Source organism: Gastrolobium bilobum, unplaced genomic scaffold, assembly GCF_033153095.1.
Source record: "Gastrolobium bilobum isolate Gb01-03AN ecotype WA unplaced genomic scaffold, APGP_CSIRO_Gbil_v1 utg9731, whole genome shotgun sequence".
Taxonomy (NCBI): Eukaryota; Viridiplantae; Streptophyta; class Magnoliopsida; order Fabales; family Fabaceae; genus Gastrolobium; species Gastrolobium bilobum.
The window spans coordinates 3,870-16,714 of NW_026899938.1; the positions used below are offsets into that span (position 1 = coordinate 3,870).

General features: G+C 36.1%; 1 long non-coding RNA gene across 1 annotated transcript; it reads right to left on the reverse strand.

Annotated features, from left to right (window-relative positions):
* Positions 1 to 6,415: 6,415 nt before the first annotated feature.
* LOC133294286 (uncharacterized) lies at positions 6,416 to 12,656 on the reverse strand. Its single transcript, XR_009749180.1, has 4 exons — positions 12,393 to 12,656; positions 12,174 to 12,261; positions 11,998 to 12,076; positions 6,416 to 6,508 (listed from the first exon to the last, which is right to left on the reverse strand). It is a non-coding gene; the product is annotated as an uncharacterized LOC133294286 (long non-coding RNA).
* Positions 12,657 to 12,845: the final 189 nt, after the last annotated feature.

Below are 12,845 nucleotides of genomic sequence, written 5' to 3' on the forward strand. Positions count from 1 at the left end.
ATGTTCCCATGCCATCACAGCCATTCATGGATCCATAGCTATATCGTCCTGCCACTGAATCATCCTATGTTGCTAGGAGGATGGTCATGGATGATAGTGACGATGAGGACGAGTGATGTCTCCTTGCTGACGGAGAGTTATTGTTCATTATTTTAGTTTATGTTTTTAGTACTTTTGCTGTTTTATTATGACCATAGGTTGATGTTAGGGTCATTTAGCTGTTTTGAGTTGGTATATTTCCCAAACACTGGTGTTTTATTGTGCGCATTATAGTTTATCCCATATGCTGTTGTGTGTTCCATGGTGCAGGTTTTTTTTATCCATCTTAGTTTAACTATTGCTGGGGACAACAATTCTTTAAATCTGGGAATGGTAGGCTTTAGGAAAGCACTCTGGAACTGCAATTCTTCTATCAGGGGAGATATTCTAAACTCTTTTAATTTTTTATTTTAGTTAGTTATTTTGTGTTGCTTTTATCTCTAAAAAAAAAAATTATTCTCAGGTTTAAATGTGCTCATCCAGTTAATGTGCTTGATTGAATTTTAGGAAGTGTGTTGTATGACATTCTGGCATGACATTGCATAGGTATAATTGGATTACATATTGCTTGTTTGTCTGAACTGATATTGATACCATAGCTGTGAGGTTTGAGCTTAAACACTAAATTTTCTTGTTGAGAGACATCATTATTGTAACACTCTAGAACTTGATCTGTTTCTCTTTAATGCATGCATTGGTTGAGATGATAAAGGCATTTTCTTCTTGTTAGCCTATGGCCAAAATAACCCACCTTTCTGAAATTTCTCCATTGCTAGCCCCTTGAGCCTGAGCTTATGTTGTTGGTAAATGACCAGTTAGCCTAATTGATGGCTTAGCTTATATCCATGTGACTTACCCTTTTTGAGATTGAATTACTGTTGTGTTGAAAATAAGCAAAGAAATTGAGGTAAGCTCCACAAAGTTAAGTGATTAGGGGATGCATAGTTCATTTGTACCCTTAAAAAAAAAAAAGGAAAAATATGCATAAAAGGTGACTGAAAGGAATTAATTCCCGAAATTCCGTGGGAATGTTAGTGGAGAAAAAATCATTGAGTTGAATGTGCTAAAGTCCTACCCTTTTTCAAACTCATTGTTTTTTGATCTACTATTCATATATTCCTACCCTTTTAACCCGGCCAAGCTACAACCTGTGAAGTCCTTTTGATCAACTGGTGCATGTGTTCAATTCTTCATTTTAAAGAATTTTTGAGAATATGATCAAGCCTATGGTGGTGTTATAGCTGTGATTGATTGAGTGCTCATGATACCCTTAAACACTGAGTGTTGAGTGGACATTATTTATCTGTGTAAGGGGTAGTCAATGTAGATTTGTATCTTTAGAAAGCCGATGACATTGTTGGAAATTTATGATATTGGGTTAGTCATGCACAACATATTGTGTCTGAGAGTGTCTATGTATTGTTATGCTGGATGAATTGATTGTTTTCTGGATTGAGTCTTGTACATTGCTAGGGACAACAACGTTTAAATCTGGGAATGATTTGATGTGCCTCTGGCAGATGTAGTTTTCCAGGCTAAAAAAGATGCGAATTAAGTCATAAAAGAGCATTTTTTATACATATTTGCTTATTATATTGACTTTTTCATCTCAATGACATTTCTCACTTATTTGTTCGTTTGTATAGGAAGAAGAGGTGGAAAATACGAAAGTGTAAAAAGCTTGGTGGCGCAAATCCACACGGTTGGAAGTTCCATGTTACATAATGATTGCTTCGGCCAAAATTCCAGAGAAGTGGCGCAACTTAGCGCCACACTGGCACAAGTCAGCGCCACTTTGCAGGGCCAATGACCAGAGATCTGGAGCGGACCCGCGCCAGTTTGCGAATTTACAAGCACCGTGTTTTACAAGGACAAATTTGGAAGAAGAAAGTTGGGCCTATATAAAGGATGCTCAGCACAGAATTAGGAGCTTTTTGTTTGGAGAAGAAACCGTCGTGCTCAGAGAAGAAAGATCTTGTTCATCTGTATTCTTCCATTTTTGTAATTCTTCCAGTTTATGTTGAATATTGATAGATCAGCCATGACAATGGTTGGCTAGTTCTTTTTATTGTAGTTAGGGTCACAATCCCTATGTGAACCCTTGTTACAACGGATTGATTTATTTTTACTCGTTCATATATTTACATTTATCTCTACTCTGTGCGTAATTTCTATCCTCTTTGTTAGAACTGATCAATCTAATAGTTGATGATAGTTTGAGGGTTAAAACCCTAGATAGGAATATTGGGGTTTTGATCTTGAAAGGGAGTAGGGTAACAATTTGTATGCGTGCTAGGAATATACGTATATTTGATTGCAGATGCTTAATTTATCGTGTTCATTGCTTAATTCCATGAGGCACATTGCAAGGAATTGGGGTTCCAATTAGGGTTGAAGGGTTAACCTTGCAAGGAATTGAGGGTTAACTACGTAATATTTTTAGATGATAAATTATCTGAGTATTTATTTAAATGAGTATTTTAAATCAATCCAGAGTAAGAAGCGGGGATCATTTGGTGAGTGCACTCTAGCTACAATGTTTTCTCATATTTTATAAAACCAATCTCTGTTTTATTTTTCATAACAAAAACCCTAAAAATATGTTCTTGCCTTTAGTTCTTATTTTTAATCAAATCAACAACATTTTTCACACCTATTTGAATTCTTTCCGTCTTAAAAGGAACGATTATTTGATATTCGATCACAATCCCTGTGGAGACGATACTTTTCTTATCACTGTATTACTTGTGCGATCAGTACACTTGCCGGTGAGCATCACTTACCTCTTGGAGCTTAACAATTTGCTTACTTGGAGAACAAGCTACTTATCTTGCTCCAAAGGAATGCAAATGCTCACAGTCCTTAGGCACACCTAGAGAAAGAATTTAAAACAACTCAATAAGTGATATAATGCAATGTAATTATACAATACACACACACTTGATTGCTTTCATATGTACTTACAAAGCTTATGCCAATTATATGCCATACACACAAGTCATAACCAATTTTTCTTTTTTATCTAATCCAACCAAAGGTTTACAACACTTATCTAATATACCCAAGTGGTTCCCATCACCCATAAGGCCCAATTTAGTGTTTTTATAATTTTCCAACTTGAGTTACCTTCATTCAAACTAAAGCTGGGAATGATTTATATATTGATAAATTCCAATATTTTAGCATGCTATTCTAGACTTCCTAAGTTTTCCAACAAGGTATCATACACCTTAATCAGAGCAACATAGCTCAAGCTATGATTTTTGGAAGTCAACTCACAAATCTGTTTTTAGGCAGTGCAGGGGATTCCAACCTCCCTCACGGTTTTTGTCCCTGTGAGAGTTCCAAAAGTCTAATTTCTATCAAATTTTGATATGATGTATTATACACCTTGGGATTTAATTCTAGGTATCATAATCTTAATTTGGGTAAGTAATGAGAGAGAAATGAATTTTTGAAGTTGGACCTCTGGAATTGCCCCTACACTTCGTGATTTTTGGGCAGTCAATACTCAATTTGACTTTGGAGACAAAACCAATACATAATTATCTTAAATTTTAGGTAAATATAGATGACATCTCAAGATTTAAAATGAAGTATCATGAGTCTCATTTGACCAAGGGATGAGGGAGATATCACCCTCAAAAGTTAGAGGTACATATCTAAAATTTTCAGAATTTAGCAACTCATTTTTCATTTAATTCATCATAGTTTTAATTCTAATTTTAAGATTCCTCTTGGGAAATTTTACAAAAAATTGGTGTGCATATTTTTAACCCCATGGCTGAACCTAATGTGAGGGATTTATGGGAATTTTTCAAACTTTAAACACATATACATGTTCATATCACATCTTAACTTCATTAACAACTCTAATTCATCATAAATTTTAATTTTCAAACTCAATAACATTTCACAAAAAGTGCTCATAGTATTCAAAACTTAAATCATGACATTTAAACCAATGGAATGAGGATCTCTTACCTCAAATCACCTATACAAGACTTGGAGGACAAAACCCAAGCTTGGTTCCACCCAGAAAATTCACTTCTCTCTAGGATGAATAGTGACCAAAATTGAGAATGAGAGAGCTCTTCACACAAACCTTTTCAGCCCAAACAAATGGATAGAATGGATTCACAATGATTTCTACTTAAAGTTTCATGCATAACACTTTGTATTTTGGTGGTTGTTTGTGTGAGAAATCAAGGAAAAAGAATTGAATGTCCTAATCTAATCAAAAGATTGTCTCTAGGACATCCATATACTAACACCATAGTCACACACCATATGGCACCTACATCCCACAAACAATTTTCCAAGTCATTATACAAATCAAAATGATAAACATAACTACATATTCATCAATATATAAATGTCTCAATTACATCAATGTCTCAATTACATCAATGTTCTTCCAAATTTCATATACCTGCCAAAGGACTTAGCTACCAAAATAAACATAATGAAAGCAATTAGCCATATACCATTTACCAATTACTACTACAATGATCATGCACTAAGTCCTCCAAAATTCATCCTATGTGTAACATCTCGAGCGCTGACGAGGGCGGGGAGTGATCGCCGGTGCGAAAGGGCATGGACAAGGAGCAGCTGCTGACAGGCTTCCAGCAGGGGGTTACATGAATGAATCGAATCGACCCCCGAAAGAGAGGGATTCCAAAGTCTGTGCGGGTATGAGACCGCACAGTTTGGGATAGCTTATAAGAATTAATTGGTATTACCTATACTAACAAGATGCATCTACTTTTCAGTAGCCGGAACGGAAGAACTCCATAATTAAGCGTGTTTGACTTGTAGTAATTCTAGGATGAGTGACCTCCTGGAAAGTTTTCCAAGGAAGTGTGCGAGTGACGACAAAGAACGCTGGAAAGTCTTGTGTTAGTGTGTGGAGACAGTCGTTGATCCTTGCAAGTTGTCAGGCGTTACAAGTGGTATCAGAGCATGGCCTCTCTCCCTGTACGGTGTGGTTCAAGGACGAACCAGGCAAAAGCTGGTGGGCATGTAACATCCCGAGCGCTGATGAGGGCGATGAGTGATCGCCAGTACGAAAGGGCATGGACAAGGAGCAGCTCCTGACAGGATTCCAGCGGGGGGTTACATAAATGAATCGAATCGACACCCGAAAGAGAGGGATTCCAAATTCTGTGCAGGTATGAGACTGCACAGTTTGGGATAGCTTATAAGAATTAATTGGTACTACCTAAACTAACAAGAAGCATCTACTTTTCAGTAGCCCAGAACGGAAGAACTCCATAGTTAAGCGTGCTTGACTTGCAGTATTTCTGGGACGGGTGACCTCCTGGGAAGTTTTCCCGGGAGGTGTGCGAATGAAAACAAAGCATACTGGAAAGTCTTGTGTTAGTGCGTGGGGACAATCATTGATCCCTGTAAGTTTCCAGGCGTTACACTATGGCCTCAAAATCAATACATATAACAATTCTAAATGACATGCAACTCAAAATGATGCCCCATAATACGGGATGAGATATACGAATATATCACAGTAAACTAGGGTTCTTTGGAGATCACTCCACCCAAAGGTTCACTTTCGGTGAACATATAATAATAATAACTTAACACATTCTTATCCATAAACATCACATGGACTTCCAAGAGAGATCCTCAAGGGTTGTTTCTCTTAGGTGCTCACCACAAGGAGATCCGCATAAGGCTATTTTCAAGGGAAGTCCATAATCTCACACTAGGGCTTCCAAGAGAGATCCTCGAGGACTGTTTTTCTTAGGCTCTTATCACATGGAGATCCACATAGAGCTGTTTCCAAGGGAAGTCCCTACCAATCATCCTCATTATAATATTAAGCACTTCCAAGAGAGATCCGTAACAGGGCTATTTCCAAGGATAAGACAAACCACCTGAAGATCCTCATAGGGTTGTTTCTAGGGGAAGTCCTTACTGGCATAATGTCTTTAAGAAGGGTCCTCAAGGGCTGTTCCTCTCGAGTAATAACCACAAGGAGTTTCCCTTGGGGATGGCTCCAAGGAAGACCACCATCCATTATATTAGTTACATTCATTGGACTGATCCAAGGACTATTCATTCCTTTCTCATTTATCAGTCACTACTTCATCTCTCAACTATCAACATAACCTCAACCCAAATCCTCAACCATTACCTCATTCATTATTTTACATCTATCAACCATTCCTCAATAACTCTTAAACAATCAAACATCAATAAATAATCTTAAGCAATCATAACTTTTATCAATGCATGAATCAATGCATGGGCATACAATTACTATCATCATTACCTATCACATCTCATAAAACATTCCTCCTCAATGCAGTATAGTGGAACATTCAAAGGGATCAACCCTAAAGTCTGAAGGTTTACCTTGCTCTTGAACTTTCCTCAAAGCTTTCCTTTTCTCAATTGAACATAACCACAAGGATTGGTCACTCCACTTGGTCCACTTGCTTTAATCCTAGCCATACAAGGGACACCATCAAACATACAATCAACCAAGGCTAACAATGCAAGAAAATCCTTAATTTCAAGCGTAGATTTCTCTAAATATCAAATTATACTAAAATGACAATCTAAACTCATTTCTACTATTTAATTATCATTCCTCACAACATTTTCAAAGGAATTTAGCCTCAATCTTACTCAAACTCATAAAACCCATAAAAACACTATTCATTGTCTTTAACCTCTAGAAAATTCCATGAAAACTAGGTTGGAGAAGTGGAAACTTACCACAATAGGTCACACACCAAGGAATAGAGGTCTCCTAAGCTCCCATGGATGAAAATGCCCTCGAACTCTTTCAATCACCAAGTTGATCGAATTCTTGGGAAGGAGATATCTTTCTCCACAAAGCTTCCCACTCAAAACTAAAATTGGATTCACAAAGAGGAAAAGATTTGAAGCAATATTGGCTTTGAAATGGTTTGGTTTGGATGAGAAATGGGGAAGTTAGGGTTTTGGGTTCACAAAGAGGGAAAGATTTGAAGCAATATTGATTTTGGAATGGTTTGGTTTGGATGAGAAATGAGGAAGTTAGGGTTTTGGGTTCACAAATGACTCTCCTTCTTTCCCTTGCTTGTCCGTCGAAGAAGATAAAGAAATGGGGGGGCTCTTTTCCTTGTTTTTCAACTTAACATAGCTAAGTTCAATTCAATTGGGTAATAACTCATCTATCAATTTAACTCGGTTCTCTTTCAAACTTTACCCAAAGGTCTGGAATATTTTTCTAGGAATATTTTTACTTTTACTTTTATATTTTTGGGTACTTTTTCCTACACACATTTTTACCTCTTAATTTTCACTAACTGCACTTTTGACCTCAAAAATGCCCTTAACTCAATAATTTTAGCCTCTTACTTAATTCTACCCACTTATACCTACTTAATTACTTAATTGCAGGTAATTAATTAAATGTTTAAGTTAGGGGTATTATAATTTTTTAAGTCCATGTATGAGTTCAGTTGGCCAAGAACTAAGCAATCAATCATCTCACAAGCTTCAACTGTATATTAGTCATTTTACTATTTATACAATCTAGCCCTTACTGCTTGACCATTGGTCCATCCACCAATGATACAACAACTTTGTATGAATGCAATTATACCACATATCTAACATTCAATCAATTATCCAATCATAACCATAACTATAATAACTCTAATAATTAAATAGCATTAATTAGAGAGTTAATATATAATGAGGGTTAATTAGGATGAAAATATCCAGTTTAGAATTTAATCACTTTTCAAAGCAAAAATGTAAATAATAATAGTGTTGGGTTTAAATGCCAATTTCGCAAAGTGAGTGATACCCAAAATAAATCAAGTATGGGACAAAATTTACTTAGACCCAATTCATTAAGACTTTAATTGTAAAGATAAGTGTAGTGTTGTGATAAGGGAATGGAGTCAGGGGTGAAACAAACATTTCTCCTCAAGATATTTCTAAAACCTATGTCACACCCTCTGTCATCTCTCATCACCTCACATTTTTACACTCTCACTTCCTCTCTTTCTCTCTACCATCGTCGACCACCTCCTCTTTCCCCTTCCAAGTTTGCTAATCTCTATTATTGCCTCTTGACTTCTTGAAGCTCGAAACCACCAACCCCCACTTGATTCACCACAAAAACCTAAAGCCCTACATTTTGTAAAGCTTGAAGCTCAAAAGGAAAACCATTTTCCCTCCCAACCCATTTTTGGATTCCTCAAGGATTAGAGCAAAGGAGGGAGTTTTACACACTCTAAAAGCTTGTAAGTTGTGATTCTCCAAGCCTTTGGTGAATTAGAGGTGATCTTTGGTAGTTTTCTTTGGGTTTCTTGGGTTTTTATGATATGGGGTTAGGGTTTGTATTATGAAAATTGGGGATTTTGAATTTGTATATGAACTTGATGAATTGGAGCTTGAAACCTTGATTGTGTTGGGTAGGATTATGGTTGATTGGTTTGAACCAACCTTGAGCTAAGGGATGGGGTTCTTAGAGTTCTAAAGATTGGGTAAGTTTCCCTAAATTCATAACTTGGAGCTATGGGATATATATTAACTTGATGGACATGTAGACTTTAAGTTAATTACTATATATTATATGTGTCATTGATTGAGTGCACACCTTTTATATAGGTTGTGTATTTGATTGATAAGTGTGAAATTGACCCTTTGAGTAGAGGAAGGCTTGGATAAGAAAAATGCTATAGCACATTGTCAAGAGGTAAACTCTTGGACCTTGGGAATTATTTTCCTTTGTTGTTCCATCATACTCCATGAGGAGTAATGGTTTTATAACTTGATATGCATTGGTTGTTGAAATGAGTATTGTAGCTTATGGTGATAAGATATGCTTTCTATAAATACATGATTATGAGATTTTTTGGTCAGTAGATTATGAGATATGGACTTCCCTTGAGACCAGAGTTATGTGGAGCAAATTTCAAGTGGTTTAAACCTAAAAGGAGGAGCCCATAGGGACTTCTCTCGGAAGTGACATATAAGCTGCATTACAGTGTTGACAAGTTAGCCAATGGAATGGCTCTTGTGATATGTATAGTTATATACTAACTGATGTGTATATATATTGCATAATGCTATTTTGATGCCTGCATATATTGGAAGTGAGCTCAAGGGTTAGAGAAGTCTACAAGGACCTTGAGTTTACTGAGATTGTATCTCACATCGTTGGGGATTATATTTCAGGTACACTGAGTGGTTGAGATGAGACGTCTCTTGGCAAGAGGCCAGATTGAGTACTAATGCTATGATATCATGATTTTTAAACCTTTTGACTTAGAAGCATGTTAGGACCCATTTTGATATACATCATGTTATGAGGAAGTATTGTTTGGTCATACATGTATTTATGTCAATGGGAGAACCATTGTACCACATTTTGTAATCTTAAACACAATGAGAATTGTATATCTTGATTTGTCATTCTGGATGGTTATGTAAAGAATACAATGTAAATTTGTGGCTTGTATGCCTTTGTTGCAACTTGAGTTGCTATGAGATAATGAGAAGTCCACGAATGATGTATGTTTGACATTTATTATCTTGTATGATAATCATATGAATTACTATAAAGGTATGGAAATTAATCAATGACTTGATGCCTAACAAATATGATCCATTCATGAAATGCATATAAATATGGTTGAATATGTTGTTGTTATTATATTTAGTCTATTAGGTACCTTAATGGTGTTTTGATTCTTGAAATGGGGGTCCAATGCCTCAAAAGAACATTTCCCTGTTCTAAAATGCGCGCTTAAGTGGCCTAAAAATGTCATTTCTCTCGGGTGGAGCAGTATAATTGATTCATTGGCACGTGCTAAAGCACTTACACCATGGCGCTAAATGCGCTCTAGAAAATTTGAGGCAGTAATTACTCATATAAGTGATAACTCTCCCAAATGAGAGTTAATTTGTTATTTTTATGATGAATTTGCTGCATAAATTCCATATAAGTTGACCTCTTTGCATGTTAATTGAGTTAATTATTTCATATTCATGATTAAGTGCTTTGAGATGACTAAGTATGGAAAATGAGACAATATCACTTGATTTTGTGTAAGAAAAGATGACTTGTTGAATGTTTGTCTTCGCAGGGAAAATTGACGTAGGAATGCTGTAGCAGAGAAGCTGACGAAGTAATGATATAGCAAGCGCTACAGCATGACAGCGTGGACAAAGGGACAACCGAACTTTTGAATTTCAAAAGTTAGTTATTCCCTAACAATGCACCAGCAAGCAAGGAAAGTTTCTGAAGATTTAATTCAGAAATCACAAGAGTCAAAGACAAATTCAAAGATTGAATCTTATCCAAATCCCAAAGAACAAGGACAACAACCTTGATTCGGTCAACAACATTGGAACAAGAAATCCAAGAAGATAAAGATCTTATCCAATTAAGCGCCAACAAATCCAAAAACCCCAAGGATCAAGGACAACAAACTCAGCTCCTATTCGGTCAACAACAACATTGGCACAAATATTCCAAGAAGATCAAGATTTTATCCAACAAGTGCCAACAGCCCAAGAATCTAGGGATACGATAAGGCTGCAACAACAAGATTCATGGATTATAACTCTTAACCCAAAAGCCCAATTGCCCAACCATTTTTCCTATTTAATAAAGCTCCCCCACGAGTAACAACAACAGAGAAACAGTTCGAAACACAGTGAGGTGGAGGTCAGAAGCAAGAAGGAACATTTTAGAGAGAGAAGTGAGGTTCTTGGAGGAGGAAGAGCAGTGCTGGAGCAAGGCAGTGACGACGTCTTCCTGCAGCATTCGTTTTCATCTTCTTTTCTGTTTTCCAATGAATTCTTTCTTTCTTTTTTCTGTTTTATTTTATTCCATTATGAGCTAAATTGCTCCATAGGTTAGGTGATAAAGTACCTATGCTGTAACATTGATATATATGCCTAAACTTTATTTATGTTAATGTTTAATTAGTTATTCAACGAGTTTTCTTAATCTTATTTATGTGTGAATGTCGAGAGATACATATGTGATATTGAGGAGGTTGAGGCCGAGAGGTTTCCGAATCCAAACCCTTGTTGAATTGTGTGGATTAATTAGGTTAATTTAACTTGATTAAGTTGTGGGTAGAGAGATCATTCACACCACATAGCCTAGAACTTGAACTTGAACAAATTCAGTGATTAGTTTTGCCATAGAGATGTGGGAATTAGTTGTTGGGTATATATGTTAGGTTGGCCAAAAGCCCCAGCATACCTTAGTGTTCGGTTACTAGTTAGCATTGACATAGCATCGTTAAAGCATCAGATCAGTATTGTTGTATCAGGGAAATTGATCCTGACCTATATCTCATCCATCATCTTAATACCTATTATTTTAGTTTCTTGTTTTCTTATTATTAGTTGTCTTTTATTTTACCAAACCAACCATCACAATCAATCATTTTACTCACTTTCTTCACCTAAATAATTATTACTTAACACTTATCTCCGTGGGAACGATACTTGGACTCACACATCCCTTTATTACTTGTGACACGTGCACTTGCATATTTGTGTGATTGATTTAATTGATTGCAAATTGCACAACAATAAGTGCTCTAAATCGCTCTATGGGAAGCAAAATACCTTATGCGCACACTAAAGCGCACTGCACCTGCACTTTGATATTAAGTTTTAACCTTCTTGGCCTATGTGGGCCACTTTGTTATGGGTTTGTAGGCTATTGTGAGACACGTTTAATTATTGTATGACTAATATGTAAGGAATTGAAATAACGGAGTATAAAATTAATTTATTGAGAAAAGTAAAAAGTTTATTCGCATTTTCCGCTTTAATTACTCTGATTTTGATTGAAGTTAATGCCATAATCAATGTTAACAAACTGGTTACAAATAAGGAGTTACAATAACTCCAAAGGAGCATGGTGGAACACCAAAATGGTTAAATCCCCAAAATACAAGTATTTACCTCTTGAAGTGTATCCTCCAAAGCTCTCATTCTCTTTGTGTCTAAGAGTTCAAACCACCAATTTCCACACTAAGAGCACCTATTCTAAAGATGTGAGTGTAATCAATAATACATATTAGATCAATCATCAAGATAGTAGCTATGATTTCACTAAGAACTCAAGTTCAACAACTCACCCTATTCTTGAGAGATTCAAGAATCAAAACTCTGACCAATGGAAGGCTCTAATGATTTATCTTCCACCAACACACCACTAGTTCAACTCTACAATATCAAGCACACATAAAACCATTATCAAAATCCACTTGCAATTCATGAACTATGAAATTCAATATTTCTTAAAACCTAAGTTATCATATGTTCAAGAAATCTCAAGTGAAGTGGCAGATTTTTACCTCAAAGCTTCAATTAAGTGTGGAATGAAGACTTTGCAAGCTTCCAAGTGAGTAAACACTCTTACAACACCAAAAACAAAATGGTGCCGCACACTAAGGAATGAATTTTCTTCCTACATAACGCTTCTAGGAGGAAAATAATAGGTGGACATCACTTTCTATGCATAGCTTAACACTTTTCATGAAGGAAACTAGCCATTTCTATAGCTAAATCACAAGTGGGTTTTTCAAGCTTCGAAGATATGGTGGTTCGGCCAAGGAAGAAGAAAGTTCACGATGGAGATGAAAATATGAAGGGAAATAAACATGTTTTAGTGACTTTTATGCAACTTTGACTTTAGTCAAAGCTTTAATTAGCAAATGACTCATTCAGCCTTCAATTTAATTTTCTTCTAACCAATGACTTAGCATCTCCAACATGTGTTTTAAACTCACAAAATTTATGAAATAGCT